Source organism: Falco punctatus (assembly GCF_963210335.1).
Source record: "Falco punctatus genome assembly, chromosome: 5".
In the NCBI taxonomy this organism is placed as follows: Eukaryota; Metazoa; Chordata; class Aves; order Falconiformes; family Falconidae; genus Falco; species Falco punctatus.
In genome coordinates this window covers 59,906,910-59,924,730 of record NC_137584.1, presented here as the reverse complement: position 1 = coordinate 59,924,730, position 17,821 = coordinate 59,906,910, and the positions used below count along the sequence as shown (strand labels likewise).

General features: G+C 41.8%; 1 protein-coding gene across 7 annotated transcripts in view; it reads left to right on the top strand.

Moving 5' to 3' along the window:
• Positions 1-17,821, top strand: part of PKIB (cAMP-dependent protein kinase inhibitor beta) — a 55,956-nt gene that overhangs the window by 12,475 nt on the left and 25,660 nt on the right. The window contains exon 1 of one of the 7 annotated variants that reach the window (XM_080387952.1): positions 8,763-8,785. The exons of the other annotated variants lie outside the window; for them this stretch is intronic. The gene's annotated coding sequence lies outside the window, so the exon portion shown is untranslated. Of the gene's footprint in view, positions 1-8,762; positions 8,786-17,821 lie in introns of those variants that run through there. 7 annotated transcript variants of the gene reach the window in all.

Sequence of the window (17,821 nt, the reverse complement as noted above, 5' to 3'; positions counted from 1 at the left end):
GGTTTGGTGTTACAACCAAACTGGGCAGGATGAATTTACTGAGACCTGGTGAATACTTCCAGTCCATTGAGGAGAAGGGTGGCTGACTAAATGACTTGGCAACAGCAGTTGTACCTGGGTACAGTTATCTCATGTTTTGGGAGCTGCAGCAGGCATTCCGGTGCAGGTTACTTTCCTTCTTCAAGGCAGAGGGCACTTTGAATAGCATTTGAAATCTTGGATCTCCCCCTCCTCCGTTAAAAAATGAATGGATACAATAAAAATACCAAGGCTAGTACATTTCCTCTGGTCATAAATTTCCCACAGAAAGATTGCTCCATACTCAACAATGTAATGCTAGAACTGGTACTGGTGCTTGGGTTTCACAGGTTTTATTAAAGTATCTTGACTGTTCAGAAGAATAAAATTGTGCCGGTGGTGTTGCACTATTATGTACTGTATATGCAGTACTGAATTGCAGTGTGTGAGGTGGCTTCTGTTTTGGTGGTAAGGACTTATTCTATTCTCATCTCCGCTATTTAGGAAGAGCTGTGGTGTTACAGTGTACCAGTGGATCTGTATAACCAAAAAAGATACCGATAATCAAACCTGGAAATCTGTAGGAAAGGTCGTTTTAGTTATCAGATGCACATCTGCCCTTTTTCCATCCACTAACTTGCTGTTTTAACAACTCTAGGGTGGCACAGATTTGTTACTAATCCTTGCTTTGAACCAGCAGTGCCTACTCAGGTAATGCAGGAATTGTACGGAGCTTTAGATTGATGGTTGGTTCAGATTAAAAAAACCACCCCAAAACAACAAACAAAAACCCAAACAGATCAAAAGAGCTTTTCTATTACACCACCAAATTGATAATTTCTAATTCAGAAATTCATTTAAACCTTTCTTATCTTTCACAACTTGATGTTGAAAAGGCATTTTTACCTTGCAACCCCGATCTTTTATTTGGGTTTGTTTCTCTGGGATTGAATAGTGCGGGGAGCTATCCAATGAATCCTGAATGAGGTTGGGCAAAGCCCGGGTGCTGATGTGCGGTGTAGCGGTACCTCCCAGCGGCGCAGCAAGTACCTCCTTCTCCACATCCAAGAGTGTGGGACATGGGGAAGGAGAGAAAGGTCTGCAGCTATTGGTCTGCTGCTTGTCATATTGCATGCATTAAATGTTCATACTGTTGGCTTCAGCCTCATGCCCCCACCTAAGATTGGTGGATTTGTGGCCATTTGTGGCCCAAACTGCTGCGCAGTTCTTCAGCCTTTTCTCCAGCCTGCTGATGAGCCACATCTGGCTGTCAGAGCTGATCTGTGCCAGGGTCTAGGCTGTGGCAACCCCCAGATCCCTCCACACTGTGGTTTCGTGGTGAGGCTCCTGCCAGCTGGTTATGGGGCACCCTGCATTGGAAGTGTTCCCCTGTGGCTGGAGACCATCCTTCACCTGGGGATCTGTGAGGCAGGGGCAGGTTTTCTTACAGATCTCCAGCTTGTTCTCTCTAAAATGGGGAAATGTTACCTTCTGAGTTATGAGATGAAGCCTTCAAAATGCAGAACAGACAACTGTGTCACCAGGGAAGTTTCTTGAAAGACTGAGGAGTTTATGTTCTTTTAATGAGGCAAATGAGTGAGGTACTCTGCGTTCAGTTGTGCCCAGCAGGTGGTGATGGAAATTGATTGTGAGAAAGTTTATGATCCCAGAAACATTTATTTGGTACATATGTAAAGCATGCTGCACAACACAAGTGTTCTGCCATCACACCGACCAGGCACTGTTGTTTCACTCAATTTCTTTTTCTCTACAGCCACTGAACTACTCCAGGTCCATTGAACTATTTCAGGTCACAGCAAGCAACTTGAAACCACACTCTACTAAATACAGCTTCCCTGGATATGTAGGTTCAGCATATTTTTTTACTGCATGAAATCTCAGAAAGGCTATTGGTATATCCTGACTTCGATTTTTCTTTTTATAGTCGTTTACAGCTTCAGAGAAAATTGCCACTTGCGCTGATAAAGAACTTAGTGTGAACTTGCAGCTCATTCTGTTTTGATGATGTTATTTTGTCTGTGACATTTCTTGGTATCTGGTACCCATTTTTCATCATCCAATTCTGTAGCTGAAAGACCACAGTTCCAGGAGAGCAGTTCATTTGTAGATGTTGCTCCCCTTTTCTTCATACAGATACAGTTTTCATATATATATTGAGTGTTTTGACAGTCAGCTCCCAGCTGTGTTCAAAATGCACATCTGTTAAAGAATCACATATTAGCTCAGGAACTTGGCAAGCATGAAAACTGAGAGGACAGTGTAGGACTGGCTGACTGATGCATCCTAAAAAGAATGCGTGGTAGGAGGAGCTTGAGTGTCAGGCACAAACCACTGACCAATGGTATTTGTGGCAGGGTAGCTTTTGTGCTTCTGAAGACATGATACTGCTGCTAAATACTTGCTGTCTCCTTCATGCTGCCCTGAGGAGTCTTGGAGAAGCAAAAAATTACTAAGGAAAAATAGTGAGAAAACTCAAGAGTACTGTATAAGAAGTTGGCTGTAGAGCTTGGACATCCTTTACTGGCAATAGGCATGCTTGAATTGGTATGCATCAATATTTTTCTGATGTTGAATAAAACTCTGAAAGAAACTTGGCTAAATACATGAAATCTTGAGGTCTATGCTATGCGTCTCTTAATTTCTCTGAGATGTATCCTACCCTATTCTATTTCTGTTGGGATTTTATGCATTTCTTTGGAAGCATTGCATCCTTAGGAGAATTTGGCAGCTTTTTCAAGAACAGCTTCCTGCCTCAAGAGGTACTTTTAGCCAGCTTAGACCCACAGCTCATTAATGCCTAGGTAATGGACCACTCAGGACTTGAAGGGTAGAGTCTTGTATTGGTGCCTGTCTGCCTTGTTGAGCTTTAGCGTAAATGAGGGTGAATTTGGCTTCTGATATAATTCAGAATATCTGTTATAAATTGTGCCTGGCTGCATTGGCCTGTCAGATGGTTCTCTGCAGCACAGTGGTGCGCTGGCTCTGTTTTTTCTTTGGTGATGTCCCCCATACCAAGGGCAATTAAAAAATCTGTAGATCTGCCTGTTTGTCACCGTAAAGCTCCATTGTTGATTGATGTGTGGCCCAAACATATCCTTGTGTAGATATTGACATCTGAACTGTGATAAGAATAAGCCAGTGCATTTGTCCTTTTACTTAATATGAGTAAAGGGAAGATTTCATTATTGGAATGAACAGAGAGAATGCTGCTGCTGTGCATCCCTGAGAGAAAGATGGACCAGGGGTAATGGACCTGGTGAAGTAACATCAGAATTATGTTCACTTTCAGGCTGCTAAAGCTGTCTCCCGTGATTTAGGTGGTATACATAGCAGAGAGAAGAGCAAGAACGCCACCAGATTGCCTGGGGTTTGGTTTCACAGCACACTGAATCCAGAGGTGACCTTCAGTTATCATCAGTGTGATATCCTTGGGTACACAGTGTGCCAAGGCTTCCTTCCGTTGTTTTATTTCAGGTTTGATCTCAGTGATACCAGATGTAGAATAACATGCAGTCAGTCACAGCCTGTTAGGTTGAAAGAGAAATATTAGCAAAGGCGACTATGGAGCCTGTGTGATGGAGACCCTTGTTCTAACAAAGTAGTAGTTCTTGTGCAGAACAGTTTTGGTTGAGGGGAAAGGGAGGAGAAGATGCGATGACAAAGTGACATGAAATTGGGGAGGGGAAGATGAATGGTGGATTCAGCAGTGAATCTGGACATATGACAGCAGTTTTCAAACACGCTTTCTTCTCTTCAGGCTTATCATCCTTATGCCATTGACACCAGTTATATATCTTTTTTTTCCTGTTTTTGTTATTTGCTACCTGCAAATATAAATACTGTGTTTTCATGATGTGTAAAATTGCATTCCCCTCCTGATAGCTCCAAGGAGTCTTGCAGGGGGGCTTGCAAAGCAACTGTAAAAATCCCATTTGATGGATGAAGGTATAATGGAGTATGCAGAGATTAAGGCTGGGGTTTAATGATTCCTGCTTTCCCTCCCCTGCTCTTTGCAGAGGTGCTGTTCCCGGGACAGCTAAGAGTGCAGTTCTAACCTTGAGGGGTTCCCTTAGGCTTTGGCTGTGTTTGCCCTGCACAGTGCAAGAACAAAAACTGAAGAAAATGCTTTTCCATTTCTACTGTCCCTCTCCATCTCTGCAGGGATCAGATTATGATTCAGTCTTCCCTGGGACTGCCTTCCCCTCACCTCCAAATGCCATTTAACTTTTGGCAAGCCCTGGTGTGCTGGCAGATTGCTTCAGCTGAACATTGGCAAGTGACCTCAAGCTGCAGCTCGGGTGTGTCTGAGCTTCTGACACCCTCTGTCTTCTAATCATAGAATTTAAAGAGGGATTTTGTTTTGGAACTGCTGACTTCAGCTCTCACATCTATGCTGATGGCTTTATTTATGGCAGATACAGCAGATAAATTGTCATCTCCTGACTGCCCGATGTCAGGGATGTCTCTGTAGACAGGAGAGCAGGTGTTGATTCTTTGGGGCATTTGACTTTTAGATTTCCTCAGCATCACCTTGCTTTAAAGAGCACTGCTTCAGGGATTGATTGCTCCTGTTGCCCTGCAGGGCTGCCTCTGCAGCCACCAGTGGAGAGTTGCTGGGCTTCGGGGATGATCAATATGCAAAAACTTGTGTGTTCATGTCTGTGTGCTGTGAAACCTCCCATTTTACCATTCAAGCAGAGTTCAGTGCAAGTGGAAGGGTCAGACGGTTTCAACAGGAAGACAAAATTGATATTATGTTCTTTTCTGATTGAGCTCTTTCAATCTTCAGAGTGCTTTTTCATTGTCTAATGCTTCTTTGAAATAAAAAAAAAAAAACAACCCTGAGCTGAATGAACAGTTAATGGGATCCTTTCCCATTTTCATCGGAAAGCTGTAATGTCTTATTAGCCCAAAATACCCTTGTAATTTTCCACTTTTAGATTCTGCTTTCTACCTCTCCAAAATCAGCAGACTTGTTTGACTTCTTGCCGTAGGAGGAACTAGTCCTTCCCCTCTGCAGGGGATTGCTGTGGTGCTAGTTGGAAGTGGTCTCACACAGAAGCTTCTGGAGGTGGAAATCAAAACCGAGTGGTTTTGTGGTCTTCTTCATTAGAAACTTGATGTTCTGCCCTGCCACAGCACTGGGCAGCAAACACTGGATTAGAAATCTTGGTATGCTGTGCTGTGCTGTTCCACTGCTTGGGTGTCAGAAAGGGATCGGTTTTCTTAAATCACTGTTGACTAAATTATTTGCCCTGCTCTTTGGTATGGGAGGGAAGTTTTCCATTTGCTTTGAGCTGACATAATAAGGATTTAATTTGGGAGTGGGTGGGTATTTTTATTATCTTTATTTTTGTATTCTCCTCCAGAGCATAAGAACAGTCGAACTCCTTCAGATCAAATGGCTATCTACTGCATAGTGCCTTGCTGCTGAGAAAGGTCAAAAATAAGTGCCTAGGAAAAACACTATGAGCAGATGAAAGTACTTCCCCTTGTGTATTCTCCATGTGTCCAGTGCTCAGCAGCTAGCTCATGGGTTACTTGAGCCAGATACAGGATCTTTGTGTTTAATAGCTGTTAATAGATTTTGCTTTCTTCTGTATTTTTTTTAAATGACCTTCTCAATGTTATTAATTACCTCCTGGACCTCTCAATCATCTCTTTAGATTGAACCCGGTTTTCAGATCCAGGATAGATTTGTCACAGAGAGCCAGAAATTGTTTCCTGAAGCCACCTGCATGACATCAGGCAAGTTCTGTCTTGGAAACAATTGGTATTTGTTGCCTGTTGATTCTGAGGACATTTGAAATGCCAAGATCACGTGTCATGTAAAGCAACCCATAAATCTGTGGTGTGGGAATTTGCAGTGTTGGCTTCTGACAGAGATCTTATCCAGGGGACAGGACATCCAGAATGATAGCCAGTCTTCTCAAAGCTAAGCCTGACTGCTGCTGTAATTCAGCTTTCTTTTGGGTGTCACTGCTACCTTTCATTGCTAGCTGGTGTAATTGTCTCTTTATACCTACCCCAGCTGTATCCATTGCTTTCCTGTCCACTTCAGGTATACAGGGGTCTTGCCAGTGCTTTGCAGAGTAAGCAGTTTTGAAGGCAGGGACGTTGCTCATAGAAATAATGTTTCTCATTATCTGAAGGGTAGTGAACAACCTTCAGATCACCTACCTGCTCTTGTTTTCAGAAGGTATACATTGAGATGTCCCAGAAGAAAAGAATGAAACAAGAACTAGTAACAGCTCTGGAAGAAACAGAAACAGTCCTGGTGATTTTTAAGATCCTATTGAGAAGGAAAGCAGAGCTTCTTAATGTCGTATTTCAAGATCCAAAGAAAATACATGTTAACAAAACATGTGAACTTGTGTAATTAAAACTAAAGCCTAATTAAAATAGATTGTTTTTACACTGTATCTTTTAACTTAAGTTCTTAGAGATCCCATAGGAGAAGTGCAGATATTCAGCAGTTCTGCAAATCAGTAAGTAATTCAGTAGACACTTACAGCCAGGACTGTTTAGGAAAAAATGCTTAATTAAGCCTCATAATGTAGATGGACTTGTTTTTGAAAAATTGTTTTTCTTTTGCTGAAAACAAGCTGCTTTGTGGTGCTCGTTCCTGAATGTTTACAACAGATTTTGAGTTTGAGATGCTTATCAATAAGTATTAATAACACTGGATATGGAAAATGTTTTTTTCTCTGCATCTGTGAAATTTCTTTTGAAAGTAGTAGAATGCTTTTGCTTACACAAGTTACTGGTAAAGAGCTACAACTGTAAGTAGATGTGGCTTAAGCATAAGATAATCTACTGATCAGCTATAGACATTCTTTTAAACTTGATAAAAGAAGTCATGAAATGTCATTTTTAAACATACTTCACTTCAGGTAATGCTCATGACACAAGTTGTGTAGCTAGTTGACAGCATGAGATCAGAAATTAAATTGTCCTCCCTTATCTGTTCAGATGTAGAGCCCACCTATCTCTGTGCCTGGAAATGGTAAAAATGTGCAAATGTATAAACTCCATCCATTTTTGAAAGATAAACTTCTCAAATAGGAGTTTACAATATGGAAATCGTGCCTGCCAATATCCTTCATGTTCAGCATAGGCTGTATGAGGAGGATTAAGTCATTGTGCATCCTTTCAGGGTTCAAAGATACTTCACAGAAGGTAGAATTCCTCACTGCTATTCCGAGTTTATACAAAATCCCCCTCTTTGAGCTGTCCTGCATCTAAAATCCTGTAAATGCTCCCCCTGACCAGCACAAATCGGATCAAGTATTCAATCCAAATTAACTTAATATCTATCTTTCTTTAATATAGACACCTTTTTTGCTTCAAAGTCTCCAAGGACTCCATAGGCACCACACTGAAGTGGGGAACAATCACTCGGGTCAGTATAATTATACTGCACCCAGGAGAAATTGTGAGAAAGGATTTTTTCATTGGAGAGACCATGTGTAAACCTCTCACAGAAAGGACAGGGGAATCTCTGAAGGTGCTCTGTGTGCACCTTAAAGATGTCCTATAAAATTCAGAAGAAAGAGTAAGTCAGTCCCTTACAGTCAAAGTGATGCTGTACTTGCAGTCACAGGAATTGGTAGGAAGCCTAAGGAGAATGGTTTCTCGGTAGACTGAAGTTCTGGTCCCTCTCCTGCAATAGAGCTGTACTCAGCCAGTAAGCCTGTGCATTTCAATAGTTGGCCTGAAATGCCTTTCAGTAGAGCTCAACACTTTGGAGGCTGCTCCTAACACAGATGCAAACTCACCTGAAGGCAGAAGGAGCCAACTGGTTAAGTATGTCAAGAGCCTAACTGTGAGGGCCTCCATGTATAAAAAGCACTTCTTTAGCAGTGTCTGTAGGCTGCCCCTTTCCATGTGTGATGGGCCAGAGCTGTCTCCTCTGGGTTATTTTTCTGCAGCCCGTGGTATGGACAAAGAGCAGATGCACTTGGGACATAGGTTTGGAGGTGCCTCCACCCCTCGTTCCAAAACAAGTGGGAGTTAGGAGCGGTTATGCCTTCACTGGAAACAGAACGTGAACAAAAATCAAGAATAGCTCTAAGGTGCCATTTCTTCCTTCTCTGTTGGCATGTCCGTTGGCTTTTACGTTTTTATCTTGAGAATGATTGGGAAAGGCATGGCTACCTTGGGAAAACAGTGGCAGGTGAGCGTCTGGAGAGTTCACTGGTATTTGCCATGACTTTCTGTGATGCATAAAATCAAACGTCTGGGTCCTTAAGGCCATACTCACAAGTATTTGTGATTTAACAGCTCTTGGTAAAGATCAAACACACCACCACCACCACCCCCCCCCCAAGTTTCATTTTACTCCAAATAGGTCAAATTATTTGAGAAAAGACAGAAGTGAGGATGGGGTGGGGAGGTAGACTCCTAAACTCTGTGCACTGAAGTTCTAAAGACTCAGGCCCTATAAGGGATGCCCCCACCCCAGGGTGGGCTGGACATCCCCCTCGCTTCACCAGCCAGCTAGCTAGAGGCTTCTGCAGAGTGCTCCTGTTTGTGTGTTTCACAGGTGGGGAATGACCACAAGTGAGGGTAAGAACCCTTAGCTGGAGTCTTGGGGGAACAAAGGGAGCTTTGTACAGGGACACAGAGCGTCCTCTCAGGAGACTTGCCCCTCTCCTGATTGCTGGGGAGGTGGCTCTCGCTGGGGATGGGTGCCTGAAATCCATTCCTGGTGCCGCTGGAGGAGTGGAGTGCTGAGCTGCAGAAGGTAGCAATTTCTTTTACGTTTCACAGATAGAAACTAGTGGTTGTTCAGTCCATATTGCAGGTAAATGAATACCATAAATACTGTCTTGGGAGTCAGGCCTCTGTCTTCAAATATTTTTGAGCTTATTCAAGCAACTTCAGACTGTGCTACTGACAGCAATGGGCTGAATCGGTGGCCTTCTTCCTCACTGCTTCAGAGGGGTGTTGGTTTTGATGCTTTCAAGTTTAAACTTAGTAGAGCATCAGCCTCATCAATCACAGTATGAAGACTGTCAGAGACTTCAGGCTTTATCTTTGCTTTTTGCTCTTCTACAAGACACAGAAAGAGGAGGGGAAAACAGCTGTCAAATGCTTCTAGGAGGTAGTACTGAGACTCAGAAATTAAAACTGGACTAGGGCAAGAAAATGTTTACTATAGGTGCCAGGGCTGGAAGTCTGAATCTGAAAGGGGAACTCAGACAGCAAACTTGCTGACTTGTTCTGCTTGCTAGTTCTGCTGTTCTGATTCTGTTTGCTTTTTATGGATCAAATTTTTATCATGAATTTATTTGACTACTATTTTACACTAGTACAAAAGGAAAATATATTATCAAATCTAGTGAACTTGTGTTTGCACTTGTATAAATAACTTTAGCAAGCTATTTATTATTTATTTATACTGTACAGCATCAGAGGATAAAAAACAGTCACAGTGTAGATGTGCTTACATAAGATTGTATTCCTAAGGGAGCACTAAAAAAACCAACCCAGCCTAAATGGCACCTGCCACGTCCAGTATTGGATATTTGAAGTTCATACACACAAGGACAGTAGTAAATGAAGGCAGCCTTAACAGAAAGCATCAGTTCAGCATACATTTCAAAACTTGCAGTACTGACAGCTTCTACAGCATTGATGAGTCAGCTGCATAAGGGGGAAAGATTTGTGATCTTACTGTCAGCAAAAGCACGTGAAGATCTGCTAGAGAAGGTAATGAAAATATTCATGAAGTTGTTGACCCTCATGGCTTTTTTTTTGTTACACCTAATTTATAAATAGATATGGAAAACAAATGAATGATTATTTTCCGGTGGCTCTGTTCCTTGGCTGGGTTTTTCCTGAACTGCATGGTTAATTAGTTATTTATGACAAAGCTGTTTCAGGGCAGGGGTAGACTGGTTTTGTGTTTCACTGCATGGATTACATTGTTGTCTCTAAACTCAAGGATTTGGGAAGGGCAGATTTTGAGTTCTTTCCTAAAGGCTGATACAGCACAGGAGGCAAGAGGCAGCTTTCTCAATTGCTGTAACAACTCATTTGCACTTTCCTGATCTTCCTTTGCTACTTATCTTTGCAAAAGATACCGGACGTAGTTAAGTATGGTCTCTGATTCTTGCCAAAATCAATGGATCTCTTCTGTTAGTGATTCCCGTGTGGTTTGAAAACTGTAACTGGGCACTGGCATAGCTATAAACACAATAAAGTGTTACTGCTTTCTTCATTTTGATTTTGGAACGTTGCATTTCTGTCATTGGGGTCTGTTGCCCTGTCAAACGATAATGCCATTTACTGTGAGACGCGCGTCAGAACCACAGCTGCATAAAGGTAACTTCCACACTATGAAAGCAGATTTAAAGCCCAACTTCCTTATGTGTAATAGGACTCCATGGCCACTAGCACTGACTTCTGAAGCACAACAGGCAATACAAATGCCTTGCACAGCTGCTAGGAGGTATCCGTATTGGATGACAACATATTGAGGGCAGAAAACAACTGCCATAAAATGTTTATATATCATCAGTTCCCATTATTTTTCTAGCTCCAATGCAACATGCATCTTAGTTCTATCTCTGCTCGGTTTGCTTTTGGAACACTTGCGTAGGATAGAGGCCAATATTATACTAGAATTAGGGGAATTTTTTCCTATCTAAGCAAAACAAGTATGATTTGACATTTCAGTTGTGATGCATGTGAAGTGATTTTTATATATATATATATATATATATATAAATAACCACCCAATTACTGCACTTTATTACAAGAATCTTGATGGAACTTTTCCTGAACAGCAATAGTTACAGCTTTTTTCTAAGTGGTCATCTAATGATTTAAGTAGTTAGTTGGTCCTGGATATGACCATCTCTCTGGGAATGTGTTATGGGAGCATTTTCCTAGCCAGTTTTAGTGTACAGTCATGCAGATGAGCTGAAAAAACCTGTGGTAGGAGTTCATGTGCACATAATCTGTTCTGGTGGGTCAGCAATGGCAAAGGAGGGCAAGTTCTAGTGACTTCAGTAAGTCTAGTAAAGGAATACTTATTACCTCCTTGGACTCATACGGTATCTATTCCTGTTGTTTTTACACCCATTTCCAGGATGCCAGAAGAATTTCTAAGCAAATTTATTAGCATTATTATGGCATTTGGATATCCAACTTTTGTCAGTCAATGGCATTTAAAAATTCAGTGGTTCTCCTGTTCTGAAATCACATCGAATAAAGGAGACACACTGTCAGAATAAATGATTATAGCTGTGACTTATTTGAAAAATAAAATATAGATGAGATGGAAGATGGTGGAGATGGAAGCCATCTGAACAAAACCAGTCTTTTCCAAAGAAGAAGTAGTAGGCTTTCAGATAATGAAAGTAGTGATAATAGATAGATCAAACAGAAGATAATGGATAGAATCAACAGGAAATATCACAACTGTCTTGGAAATACTGCTGGAGGTTGGTTGAACTTCATGCATGAATTATTTGCTGGGATTATTTTCATCAACCTGTAGCAGTGTCCTTGCTGGGATAACAAGAGGCAGCAGGCTGTTGGAACAGAGGAGCAGGCACAGCACAGATGGCCCAAAGGCTGCTAGGGATAGCTGAGCTGTAAAAAACCCAGAAGCAGCCCACCAAAAACCCCAGAGACACCAGCAACTTTATCAGCTTTTTGACTACTGGATGTGTCTGGAGGGCTGGTGTCAGAAAGCACTTCAGAAAGCCATGGTGCCAAGCTAAATGCAGATACCATTTCTTTAAACATGCTTTTCTTTTACCCACACACAACTCTAACCAACTAAATTGAATTGCAGACTGGGAAAGCAAAAAGGCAGAAAGAAGCTGGTGAGATTTCTGGTTCTTAACATTTGCGGGGAAATCTGGTGTCCTGGGAGTATGTTGGTGGGCGTATTTATGTCTTGTTTCAGCAGCCAGAGCATGGCTGTACTCTCAGAAGTCACAGTTAATGCTCTGGGAGACAAATGCAAGGTATCACTTCCATGCCAGCTGTACTTTGTTGTTTGTCACTCTTTTCAGCACAAACCCATTGCCTTTTTTATTTTCTATCTCTTTTGTAAGCTGAAAGAGAATGGGATTGTATGGAGGGAGAGTCACATGAGAAGATTATAAGGTAATTTTTCCATTTTTGTTATAAGACAGCATCTTAATCTCAGCAAGAAACCTCCATCTGCAGTTTTCCAGGAATCTTTTTCTTTAAAAAGATGTTTTCAGGATTGATTGGGATCAGGTGTGCAGTGCCATGTGATTCAGGCGTTACTATGGTGACCACTCTTTTAGATAGGATGTCAGAGACTATAACTGTGCTTAAAAAATCCCATGCACAGTGTGATAACCTGCACGGAAATAAGCTGTGACCTCACTCAGACCTAGGTCCATCTGTGTGAATTTGCTGACTTGTGACTGCAAGACACTGAAAATTGCATACTGGTGTTTGGGGGAGATTTCTCTCTCCTCTGCTTTTCTGTGTGATAAACAGGCAGGATTTTCTCTATGGTATAAAAGGAGTGACTAAATCCTTTTGACCACCATCCCTCCCCAGCCCCCTTTGGGTCTGTGGCTCTTTCTGTGTCTCAGACTAGCAGATTTGCCCAGTTGGTGCTCTGCTGTTGTCCGTGTGGCTCTGCTTGTGTCCACCTTGTGCTAGGGCATGTGAAAAAAGGTGGTTTACTGCCATACTGGCATCTGTGTGGCTGTACTGTGGACAGTGCCAAGCCCAAAATGCTTTCTCTGCCCTTGACAAATTTCTGACTTTTGATTAAAATCAAATTGCCCTTCAAAATGCCGCTTGCTCCTCACCCTTTGTTTTTCTTGGGTCCTAACACTGCAACCACACATTTGCCTTTTTTTTTACAGTGCAGCTGGCAGTAATGTTATACCCGTTCATCAGCTTGTGTGGGGTTAGGGGCACAGGTTAATCGGCCGCTTTGTCCATACACTGCTTTTGTCTGTACAAAGGTAGTTTGACCTTTTGGCTACCACAGCCTGTAGATTCCTGTGTTTCTGCTTCAGGCCAAGTAAGTTGCAGTTGACTTGAAAAGTAATAAGCCCACAAAGCTTCTTAGCTTGAATTGTGCACCAGTAAGATGGAAAGAAAAGAGAAAAGTTGGTAAGAAGTGAGGAAACTATAACATGAGTTCAAGGTCAAGAGACAAGTGCTGAAGGACCAGTGGAGTTAGAGGGTAATGTGCCTTCCTGTTCCTCTGTCCCAGCTACTGCTTCTCAGCAGCAGCAAGGAGCTCCAGGCTCACCCCCTATGGTTGCATTAGGGAAGATGGTAGGAGCAGCAGAGGGGATCCTGGTTTTGATGACTTGCTCTCTTTTTGCTTTGTTGTTCTCCTCAGAGGGCCTAGACTCAAGGCCATGGCACCACAACATACCTACAGGAATGTGCCTCAGTGTATCAGGCTGTTACAGGAGATCGGATGCCAGGGAGAGGTCTACTGTCAGAAAAGAAAATTTCCCTGATGAAAGAAAGCTTTCTGGTGAAGTCTTGCACATTCCTTCTATTTTAATAGCACTTGATCCTTTAAGTTGGTAAATAATTTCAGCTCTCCCCGATATCTGTAGAAGTCAACAATACTCAGTACTCTTTGGAGTTAAGACTAGAAAGTTGAATATTTCGACCTGTTGTGTCCTGGTGGTCTCTCTTAAGTCTGCAACTGCTATTTTGAAAGATTAAATTAGGAGATGAGATAAAACAAGCAGTTATGGCCCCAGTTGTATAGAGTGCTTAAATATGTGGTTTTAAGCATGCGACTACAAAAATTACACTTGATTGAGTGCTCCTGTGTACGGGCGCTATGCAGTACAATGGTGTATAGTGCTACAACTTGGAGTTAAAGTGGCATTTGCTTGTCTATTGCACTTCAGTTTATTGATTTGACATTGTCCCCTATTGTATTTGAGTTGTCTTTTGCTAGGTAATAGGTGCGCTCTAGTACAATAAATAAATGGAACATAGTCAAATAGCTAAAGGTAAGTGTAGTTAGCAGTCCTTTAAGTCAACTTTGTCATGTCCCCACTGCATTAAGTGTGTGACCTTCAGCTGTGCTGGGAGTCTTTTAGAAGCCAGAGTTACTCCAGGGGTCAAATTCTTAAACTGAGTTTTCTCATTGACTTTTAATGATATTCATTAATGAATGTGAGATCAATGAACTGTAAGGAACATTTCCAAAGATGGAAACAACTAAACCAGACCCTGATACAGGCATCAAGCAGTTTGAAAAATTAAGTAACAAAAGCAGATAAAGAACAAAAGAAGTCAGACTTTGTATGGTATTGAGCACAAACACTGATGTGGAGACTGAAATCTAAGGGTATGGTAAACAAGAGCATCTGTCCTTTCAAAGACCATGTTTGTTAATAAATAACAAGCATGTTAATTGGCTGCTTTGCATCTGACTGTATAAATAATACTGGAAAATGCCAGCCAAAGGTACTACAGACAGGAGGGTGAAACACTGAATTGCTTGGCATAGAAGTGAGAGCTTCCACAGCTGGTTCCTTATTTGAGAAAACTGTGACGTGGGAAGTGACTTAACTTACTGCTTATTGCCTGATTCTTTGTGTTTTTACTTCTCTTTCCCTGATTTCTTGCTTCTTTGTGGGGAAGGATTTTCCCTTCTGATTTTGCTGTGTTCCTCTAAGCAACAGAAACACACAACAGAAAGCCATCTGGAAACCAGACTCAGTGCCAGCCCTATTCTGAATAAAAAAGCTGACTTTTGATGCCTGATTTGGATTACCACATGGTCTGCTCTACATGTCTCACAGCTGAACTGGAAATCTGTCACCATGCCCAGTTTACAAAAGATGGAGGCTCTCAGAATACCAGGTCCTGCTGGATCAGTTGATAGTTCCCAAGCTTTTGCACCCCTGTCAGAGTGAGCTGCTCAGCCTGAAAACTCTTGGTAACTGTGACCTGTGTATCCCGCTTTCTGCATTGCCTGCAACAAGCTAAACATTACTCACTAAGGAAGGCGTAATGACATACTGGGCTGCTCTCATCAGACCGGTAGGGAAGTCTGTTCAGTTTTGCTCCTGTCCTACCAAAAGGATGTTGATAAAGTGGAACAGGAGACCATCAAGATGGTCAGGGAAAGAACATTTGCCCTGTGAGGAGAGGCTGAGGGACTGGGGGTTTGTTTAGCTTGGAAAAGACTTTGGGGGGACCTAAGACCAGCCTTCCTATACCTGTAAGGTGTTACTGAGAAGATGGAGCCAGGCTCTTTACAGAGTCGCACAGCAGGAGGACAAGAGACTGTGGTCATGAATTAGAACAGGGCGGATTTGGGCTTGAGGTAAGGAAAAGCCTTTTCTTCATGAGGACAGTCAAGCCCTGGCACAGGTTGCCCTGAGAGGTTGTGAGTCTCCATCCTTTGAGATATTCAAAAGCTGACTGAACAAATCCCCGAGTAGTGTGGTGAGAATGATTGACACTGCTTTAAGCAGGAGGTTGGAGTAGATGACGTCCTGAGGTCACTTCCAACCTGAAATACTCTATGATTTTGTATCGCTGTGTTTTCAGCCTTGCTTTATCCTCTACTTGTCGCTTTGTCGCAGACACCTTCTGGCTACATAGCCTGTCCCACTCCTAGAGGTCTACAGGTAATGCAGGATATCTCTGCTGTTTTCCACCAAGTGAGCCCTGTGTGCTGATTTTGAGATGCTGACAAACTCCTATTTTGACAAAACTCTACATTGTCTTCATGAGAGAGTTGCTTAGCCAGGACTTGTAGGCAACTGTCCCAGCAGGAAGGTTTTTGCTTTCCTTTCATGCTGTCATCTATTTTATTTAGAATGATGTTCTGTTGTCTTTAGCATTGCTGCTCATCTGGAAGCTAGTATTTAACTTCTCAAAGTGACGGCTGGCAAGAAGCCATAGCAATAATTAGCAGGAAGGCAGAACTACATTCCAACAAACACTTAGCTGAGGTAGTTGAGTATAATAAAAATGAAGTTATTTCTGCTTCAGCAAATGAAGAAATAATACTGTCTAATGTTCTAGCCCCAAATAAGTTCAAAGAACTTGTACTCAGGGTCCAAAACAAAGTGGAGCAATTTCTGGGAGCGGGAGCAGGAAATGAGCCAAAGACAGTGGATTTAATTTAGGCAAAAAGACAGATGGGGGAAAAAAAATTAAGCCACATACAGCAAAACAGTAGCCATTGGCAAGAGACGGAGTGACTTCCTGCATCAGGGAAGTATAAAATGTGTCTGATGACCAGTCATCACCTTGACTGATTCTGTACCAGAGTTAACTTGTTTTCACTGTAAAGGGGGTGATTGCGCCTTTTCTTGTAGACATTTTAGAATATTCCTAAATTTATTTGCGTTTGATATTCTGAAGCAAACATCAGCAGATTGTGGCCTCTGAGAAGCCACCAGAGTCTGCTTCCCCCCAGACCTTTCTTCATGTCTCATGCACCCCTATTACGAACATACTGTTCATAAAGTATTCAGGAAAGTCAAGCAGGATTCCTTGCTTTGATTTAATTAGGTTTTTTAGTTGTCTCAGAAGGAGTGACCATAATTCATTTTCACCTATGCAGAACTCTTTTTTTAGAAGACTAAACAGAATAAAGTTGAACTACTTTGTACTCTTCCTAATTATGCTGTTTGTTCCCTTCCCCTCCTCAGCTGACAGAAAAACACAGCTTGTGGGGTTTTTTTCTTGAGCAGCAGAGTCAGAATCCATGCAGAATGGGCAGATGCAAAGACATCTTCTGAAATGTGCCCATGAATAGTGTGAAATAATGACTTAATAATAAATGTGAAATAAAGTTACAGGAATTGTGGAATTTATTTTCTTTCCTAAAATTAAAGGGACTTAAAGGTCAGATTTCTAATATGGATTGGTGACATATAAAGTTTCTAAAATTGTGATAAAGTATATAACAAGGACACTTCCTTTTGGGCCACTGTTGAATGTTTGGTATTGCATCTTTTCCCCAAAATTGTTACTTTTGGAGCTGAAATTTGTTAGATTGGCTGACAACAAGCAGAGCAAAGGGTCTCTCCCAGAAAACACAGGGGCTTAGGTTGACAGAGAGGTAGGATCATCAGTTTGTCTATCAAAAGTAATTTCATTTCATCCAGTTATGCTACCTGACAACTGGTCATCACTGTTTGCAGTTGCTAAGAGTTCACCAACTTCAAATTTAGGGATTAACTTGGGATGTGCCTGAGAACTTCTCCCCAAAAAAGCAATGCAAACAAGCCTTTGCAGAACTTGAGTAAATAGGCTTTCTATTTGGTGAGGGGACCAAAACCAAGGGCCTTTTCCTGATGTATGATGAAGTACATGTTGTCATCAGTTCAGACGTCACTGTGTGATGATCCAGCTCTTGAACTCAGTGCGGCTTGTCATCATTCAGGGATTGAGGTGGTAGCAGGAGACACACAGGTGATGTAGAAGTGATAAACACAGAAATTGATGCTCAGTTTCCAAAATAATTGCATAATTATCTTCTATTTATTTTGGACATGCTGATGGTCCATTTTTCTCGAGTACTGTATGTCTAACAGCTTACGTGGACCTTCTTTACATTTTTCAGGGCTGTAACTCCAGTATTCCTGACAAACTAATGTATACCATGCCTTTAAACTTCACCAAAGGCTGGCATGAGGCATATTTTTTTTCCTGAGTGTGATTGTGTTAAAACTGTCTAAAAACTCTCCAGAGTAAATAATGACTTTTTGAGTTCGGTACATGCAAATAATACATGTAATTGAAAACTAACACTTCAACTTTCTTTTAATCCCAT